The 8955-nt window shown below is 38.3% G+C and overlaps 1 protein-coding gene across 1 annotated transcript in view; it reads right to left on the bottom strand.

The window, feature by feature from the left end:
• LOC141007359 (uncharacterized) overlaps window positions 1-8955 on the bottom strand; it is a 71094-nt gene that overhangs the window by 46483 nt on the left and 15656 nt on the right. The window lies entirely within an intron of this gene.

Below are 8955 nucleotides of genomic sequence, written 5' to 3'. Positions count from 1 at the left end.
GGATATTAAGAGATAGCTGTTTTCCAGGTCTTGTTTTGCAGCCGTGATTGTATAGTCCAGGTCTTCTAACTGTCTCAGTTTTCCTTTGGTCTCTTTCAAAATTATCTCGATGACTTCACTTTTCTTTCTGCTTTTTGCAGACATTTTCTCAATGGTGCACTTTACTTTTGCCATTTTCTCCAACTTCTGTCCAATCACTTCAGTTAGCCTCTTGATATTTATTTTTAAAATATGTAGTTCGTCTCTCTCTATCAATGTTTTCTCTAATCTCTGATCCAGCTCTCTTCTCTGTTTCTTTGCTGCAGTTTGCATCCATTTCATGTTGCTCATTTCTTCTTTCAGGTGCATTTCATGTTTCCTCATTTCAGTTTTGAACATTTTCAAAAGCTCTTGAAATTGTTTTATGTCTTCTAGCAGTCCTTCAATTGCATTGTCTTTATCCTTATGATCTTTATTTATGTTACTTTCTTCAATTTGGTCTTCAAATTCTAGTTTCACTAATCTTATGATTTCTTGTGTTCTATAAATCTCCGCCCTTAATCTTTGTAAATCAGCACTTCTGCTGTCCTTTTTAGAAGCACCTCCATCCATCTCATCAGGATGTATTTGTTGATTTTCTCTTGACTCCTTGATTTGTTTTTGCTTCTCAACATCCAATCTCCTCAAGTCAGTCTTATCAGCTAATTCTTGTCTCACCATATTGCCATTCTCCTCTTTTTGCACTTGATTTTCATATTTTAAAACATTGGTGATTACCCTCAAAATGTCTTTGTAATCTGTTTCTTTCAGGAGTCTAGGCACTATTTCCTCTACATCTCCAGTTTCCCTGACTGTGTTTTGTAGCCAAGTCTTAGTCTCTGGTCTCTGGCTCTGCAGGTTATTTATTTCTATAATAAGCCTTTTTACCTCCTCATTTTTGTCCTCCATGTTCTTCATAGCATACATTATTTGCTCACTCATTTTCCCCTCTCTCTCCTTGAGTTTGGATATCTGATTTTCCACATTTACCTTTTCTCTTACCTTCATTGCTAATTCTGTCTGATCATCATCCATTAATATGTCTTGATGAATTTCTGTCTGCATCCGTAAGAAAACATTCTGCTCTTCCTTAATGTCCACACCAAAAAAATTGAGGTCTTGTCCCTGTTTGTGCTCTAAATGCATATACACCTGTTTTATTATTTCTTCACTTTGATTTTCATCTTCTGTTCCGTCTTTGTTTGACAGGATTTCAAATGTTTGATCTTTGAGAGAGTATCTGTGTGTTTCTTTCTGTGGTTCTTGGTTAGATGCATTGACTGAAAAAGCCTTTTTGATTGCAGATTCTGTTGATATCCATTTGTTGACCTGAGCTTTCATGGAAGTCACCTTATCCTTCATAAAAAAGAAAAAAAGAATAGTCATTGTTTCCATCCAAAGAAATACTCTTGTTAATGTCACAATTTCATAAAATTACTACTTTTACCTAGTCAGATGTATGGGAATAATTCCTCCACCGCTGCTACCTGCCATAGGAACATGGTAGTGGGTAATGATGATAAAAAGAATTTCCCCTTGTGGGATTAAAATAGTATAATAAATTAAATTTAAATTAAAAAATTAAATTAAATTCTGGGATGTATAAACCCCCAAATCCCAGAATCATTAAACCCATTGCCATTTTCCTGAGGCAGGTAGCAGTGGTGCAGAAATTATTCAAATGTTTTACTTAAGGAAAAGTAAAAATTTGCATTGCATTTAAATGAAACATGTAGGTCATTAAAAAAAGATTTAATGTAAATATTTAAATGGGTAATGTTCAGATGCAAGATGTAATGTAAAGGAACAATACACTTAATATGCTACTTTTGGGCTGGCTGCGCTGTAACTCCATGTCACATTATTTCGAAGTCCTCAGGTGGGAAAATAATGACATAAGATTTGGACAAATTTGGGTCAAAGGATAAACCTTTTGGTATTCTTTCCTTTTTCGCATCAACCAATCCCATGTGGACCCAAAGTAACAAAGAATGTATCCTACTAACAAGTATTATGTGTGTATCATGGCGACAGGGTCCAAGAGGTTTGAGTTTAAAAGTTGAATCTTTGGGTGAGAGGATGCATCTGTGACCGCGAGACCCGACGAGACCGGTGTGAGATTCAACATGGCAGCCTCCTGCTGCTAGATTTTCAACACATCAGACCACCTTCCTCTTACTACGAAATAAAATCGTTTTCAGACTGTAACCCATCCGACTCCACAACCGATCGATCTGGAAGACCTCCAGGATTATATCGACGAATGTTTCACCCGACTGTGCACAATGAGCGACACACAGAGAGCCCACGACAAGGACAATTGCACCTCCACGCCAAACTCCAAGAGATACCGGCAATCTAACTCCATTCACAACTCTCCGGACAAAACATGCTGTACTGAGGTCAGTGACATTCTTTTCTCGATCGACAGTAAACTCTCAACACTAGATGCAAGAATCGCACTGGTGGGAGTACTCCATAAAGAATTCCAAAACTTACGCGTCAGTTTGGAATTCAGCCAGGAACAGCTCGCGACACTCACAAGGGAAAATAAATCATTACAACAATCCGTCACCACTCTCACAACTGAACTTGCCTCCGCTGTAAAAGAAAACATGGACATGAAAGAGACCATTCTCAATATACAATCACGCAGTATGAGGGACAACCTTGTTTTTTCAGGGATCCCAGAGTGTGCACAGGACAGCGACCCAGAACAGCAGATCAAGGATTTCATGATCACACACCTTAAAATGCCACTGGACACTGTAAACAACATCACATTCCATCGCGTGCACCGCATAGAACCTAAAAACCCTGCAAACAAACGGCCACGACCCATTGTTGCAAAATTTGAACATTTCAAGCAAAAACAACAGGTACAACGCCAAGGCAGACAACTCAAAAACACAAACTATGGACTGAACGACCAATTCCCCCGAGAAATTATGGACAGACGTAAAACATTGCTCCCCATCAGGAAACAAAAAATACAAGAGGGAAAAAAAGCAGTGATCTCTGTTGATAGGTTATACATTGATGGCCAGCTCTTCCGAGATACAAAGATAACCCCCTGGCTAATCTAAGAATCGATGATGATGATGACAATGACAATGACGATTGGTTTTGCACCTTAGTGTCTCTCACTAAGCACCTCAACACTTGGTTTAAATGTACGTTTATGTATTTTATGCTGTCTTTCTATGTCTTGCTTTTTTGTTTTTTTCTGTTTTCCATGTTTTTCATGATGTTTTCCCCCCTTCCTACACACACACACACACACACACACACATCCACATGCGCACACACACGCACACAATGCAAGAAGCAGTCCAATTGACCCCTGCACTCTGCTACCATGAACACACTCAAATTTATCACTTGGAACATCCGTGGTATTGGTTCACAGGCAAAAAAACTTAAAGTATTTAATCACTTAAACAGATTATAGGCAGATATATGTCTCTTACAGGAAACCCACACAAAGGAATCTGACAATCATAAACTACAAACTCCACAATTTAATCGAATTTTCTCAGCACACCTCAACTCTAGGCAAAGAGGCGTAGCTGTTTTAATCCACAAAAATGTCTCATTTACTCACAATAATACGATCAAGGACCCAGAAGGACGATTTGTCATAATAAACATCCCAGTATACAATAACCCAATCACTATAGCATCCATATATGGCCCAAATAAGGATGACTCAGCTTTCTTCCATACCTTTTTTACTTCTCTTCTTAATCTAGCCGATTCACCCACAATAATTGGAGGTGATTTCAATACAGTCATAAACCCATCTTTAGACAGATCCAAAAATTTACACAATACACCTAACTATCAATCGACAGAAACAATTAAACAGTTCATGAGCGATTTTGGTCTTGGCAATGGTTGGCGATTAAAACACCCCACCACTCAAGAATTTTCATTTTTCTCACCAGTACATCATTCATATTCTCGCATCGATTTTTTTCTATCCAGTAATTCTATTATATCCCAAATTTCAGACACACAGATACATTCCATTACCATCAGCGATCACGGTCCGGTCTCTCTCATTTGGAAAATTAACCCTCCTCACAAATCACCCACAAGATGGCGTTTTAATTCATCTTTACTTACGGACCCTGAATTTGATAAATATGTCAAAAGAGAGTGGGCTTCCTTTCTTGAAATAAATGATTCACCAGAAATAGCACCATCATTACTTTGGGAAACAGGGAAAGCAGTTTTAAGAGGAAAAATCATATCATATTCAACACACAAGAAAAAGAAAGATAATGAACAGGAAATGTACCTAGAACAAAAAATTAGAGAACTAGAGAATTCAATGCAAATAATCCAACAGCAACAATACAGAATGATTTACGGCATTACAAACTACAGTTAAATGAACATATTAATAGGAAAACTCAATTTCTTATACTGAGACTAAGACATGAAAATGTTGAATACAATAATAAATCTGGAAAATACCTTGCCAACCAAATAAAACGAAACAGAGAAAAAATGACAATCTCAACTATTGTGAACTCGGCTGGGAGGATAGCACAGACACCGGAAGAGATAAATAAGACTTTCCAAGATTTTATACTAAACTATACACATCATCACATAAACCCAGCCAGGAAGACATTAATACATTTCTAAGCAACATTGAACTACCACTACTGAGGACCAAGCAAATATACTTGACAAACCATTCACAACAATAGAATTCCATGATGCACTCAAACTCCAGTCACCAGGACCTGACGGTTTCCCAGCTGAATTCTATAAACACTTCTGGAGTCTTTCCCCAATTTTCAAAAGATTAACAGCTGACATTAAAGAAAAATCCAAACTTCCCATAGACATGAATACGGCTGCGATATCTCTATTATTAAAATCTAATAAAGACCCTACCCACCCCTCAAGCTACCGCCCTCTATCTCTCATTAATACAGACACAAAGATTATCAGTAAAGCACTAGCATTACAAATTGAAACGGTCACACCACATATCATCCACTCAGACCAAACAGACTTTATTAAAAGAAGACAATCATCTAACAACCTACGTAGACTGTTTAATTTAATCCATTACACTTCTCACATCAACTCATCAACAGCCATAGTATCACTAGATGCAGAAAAAGCTTTTGATAGGGTAAACTGGGTTTTTTTGTTTTCTGCACTTAAAAAATTTGGATTTGGCGAATCATTTATCCACTGGGTGAGGGTTCTGTATACCACACCAATGGCCACAGTCATCACCAATGGAATGATATCACAACGTTTCACTCTGCACAGGGGCACTAGGCAAGGATGACCACTCTCACCATTATTATTCACCATATTCATTGAACCATTTGCAGCTGCAATACGTCAAATTGTAAACATCACAGGAATTCCAACAAAAAATGTACATCATAAGATTAACCTATATGCAGACGACATACTTCTCTATCTACAAAATCCCTCAACATCATTACCCGAAACCATTCACCTCATAAACGCATTTCCTAAAATTTCAGACTATAGTATCAACTGGTCCAAATCTATTATCCTCCCACTAAGCAATTATAGCTGGGATGTGGCAGCCTCAACGCCCCCGCTCACAATTAGCACTGGTTATATCACATACTTAGGAATCAACATCTCCGCCAGGCTGTCAGAGTTAGTCAATCTCAACTTTAACCCACTCCTCAAAAAGATAGAACACAACCCTACAGCGCTGGATGAACCTACCAATATCCCTCATAGGCAGAATTTCTACAATCAAAATGACTATATTACCCATGACAAATTACCTATTCTCAATGATCCCCATTATGCCTCCATCTTCCTGGTTCAAATCCCTAGACTCTGCCATCTCAAAATACTACTGGAAAAACGAAACACACAGAATCAAACTAGCCACTTTACAGAAACCCAAGACTCAGGGAGGCCTGGAAGCACCAAATTTTTTCCATTACTTTGTAGGAACACATGTCCATCACCTCTGCATTCCATTGAGGTTCTGTTCTTGCATTAATTACTCCTCTCATCTGCAAGCTGACTGTTTTCAGGAAAGAGACGCCATGAAGTCTCTCACCTCTTCACCTGACTTGTTTTGCTTTCAATGAAACCATTAGATGGACGCTTCACAGGAGAACCCCCCTCATTTATTTACAGCTTTGGATAACCATTTGTCCTCTTTCCCCACTCAAGATATTGACACTCCTTTCTCTCAGGTCGGTGGAGTTCATCATCAAATGAATCCACTCCAGAGTAAAAGTACTCTGGGCCTCTTCTCTGTTTTTCTAGCCCTCCTGCCCTAATGGTTTACGACTATGCTTCTCTTATCACACATTCCAACCTATAATGGTTTCTGCACTCATCCCGATTTCAAGCAAGTTCTAAAATACCACTAAACCAGGAACTCATCCTCTTAATTTTAACAGATTAGGAAACAGTAAAAGAAGTTCATAAAACTGATCTTTTTCCCGTTTCTCTACGATTAAGATTGACTGAGATCAAGTTTTAATGTTTAATCTGTCCTGTGTTCGGTGGAACCACAGCACCTCTTGATGGTGAGTCCTGGTACAGTTGGACGAGCTGTTTAAGAAATATTCTGTTTAATAAGTTTATGGTTATCACCATTAAATGTCTCTGATATGTTTTTGTTTTAACAAGTATTAAGCTAGAACTAGGAGAAATATGTATAAGTGATCAATTCTACCAGTTCTACCTACTGTATATTCAAGTGTGTTTTCTTTTACGTTTTAATCAAGTTTTAATTCCTTTTGAATGTTAAGTGATTTTAATCATGTCATAATCCTTTTTCATGATTGTAGCGACAAAAAACAAAGCAGTCTCTGAGAGGCTAAGCGTAGGGTGTTTGCTGCTTGGCTGACGCGCTGTACTAACAAAATATTCGCTGAGATCAAGATGCGTTTAAGGATTTTTATTAAAGAAGAAAAAACAACTTATTATATCGTGCTTAAAGTATAGAAAAATCAATCACAGCGATCATAATCAAAAAACAGCGGTCAACGAAAAATACGGCCTCCCAGTCACTCACCCTCTCTCTCTTTGTTACCTTACCGCCATGCAGTGCACAGGTGAATATATTAATTAAATGTTACCGCCCATATTCCCGTGACCCAGTTACTGTGATATCAAAAATAAAGAACAACAAAAAAGAACAAAATATAACAACCAACAAACCCAAATATAAACTACAAAATCTACACCTTCGTGGCTCCTACAATGATAGACGAAGTACATCTATTGAGCCATGGTGAGATTCTGTGAAAGGTGAAGCACGGTTTTGAAACGTTTAAAACTATAAGTTTAGTTTTAGTGAGTTCCTGTGAATTTTCACACTATCTACTTTGAGACAAAAAGCCGGCAGTCCTGCCCCCAGGCACGCCTGCCATTTGGAGACAACAAAACGGAGAGACATCACTTCTCTCAAGTTAGTCTAAGTTTTAGTTTTTCACTCTTACTCTTGTAACTTATTTTTGAAACTCTCGTCTTTAATTTTTCCGCTCTTTACTTTTACTTTGAAACACGCTTCAAGACAGCGATCTCAGCAGAAGTGCTCAAACCGTATTGATTAGCTTCTTTTATTAAATTTGTACCAGAACGAAGTTCTGTTTTAAGTTGTTTTATACAGTTAAGTATCGTAACCTGATTTGGAGGAAGTGAACTTAATTTAGATTATCTTGCATTAACTAACAACAGAAGATCCGCCTGATCAACGTATCATCCTCAGTTGTTTTATTCAAGAAGTTAGATTTAGTTTACAAAGTCAGAGCCTGAGAACCACTCGAAGCAACGAAGAAGAACATCTTTATCACAATCATCATCTCGACACTGCAGCAACTTGCTGTGTCCGAAACCGTGCAAGCTGTTTCCAACGAAAGACAGACTCTTTGACAAGCCCCCAGCGCTCGCTAGCGGTACCACCCCGCTGGGCATTGAGCCAAGATCTCACCGGATCGGTACGGGACCAGCTGCCCTCTTCCTAAGACATCGGACCGAGGTGTCCAACCGGCTGATACCGGACGAGCTGACCCTCGGCCATTGGACCGGGACTGCCAGCTAGAGTCGCAAATCACCTGAGGAAACCCGCCCCCGCGGACTCAACCACTCTGCTAAGAAAGTAGGCTCTCCATCACTCATAACAGCTGGATTCACACATGATACATGAGATGGTGTCTGTGGCTCTGATTCATATCTTTTAGTTTAAGAGAAATTCAGTTAGGATTTTGGTAGTATTAAAATTACTCCCGTAATATTTAAATGCTTCAACCTAACTCGTAATCTCACCATCAGCCCATATTCCACTAATAACCCATTACTTAGTTATTCCATATTTCCTGTTACCTGTTGTTATTCATTTAAATTGCCATTTCATTTATTTAATCTGAATTATTTAGTCAAACATATTTAACCGTATGTCGTTGTCTGTGCAGGTTTGTTTTTAATGTGGAGAACCGATGGATCTGTGTATTCACTACTTCATTTATGAGATTGAATAAATTGATCTGAAATTGATTAGAATTGATACAAGTTAACCTTGTCCAGTCGAATTTGATTAATTACCTCCGGATTATTCAAATAGACAAAACAACGGAGGTGGTGCCCCATTAACGAGTGTTTTATTAATCGCCAGTGATTAATAAATTACATTTATTATTAGTGTATCTCCTACAACTTCTTAGCCCATCAACTACAATATATTCACAAATGGACTCACCCCACTGATACGGACAACTCCTGGATAGACATAGAACAAACATTATGCAAAGACATCAATATTTCAGATCTACCATTCATAAGTCGCTCCATCACACACCATCCATGTTTCAAAATTCCAAGCATAGCCACAACTCTGACAGCCTGGTGGAAGACCCACCAAATCTCTGACACCACAATCTCACCTACCAAGCACTCTCCCAT

This window comes from Pagrus major, chromosome 13 (assembly GCF_040436345.1).
Source record: "Pagrus major chromosome 13, Pma_NU_1.0".
NCBI classification, from domain to species: domain Eukaryota; kingdom Metazoa; phylum Chordata; class Actinopteri; order Spariformes; family Sparidae; genus Pagrus; species Pagrus major.
Note: the sequence above shows the minus strand (reverse complement) of the source record. Positions and strands in the feature narration are given on the sequence as shown.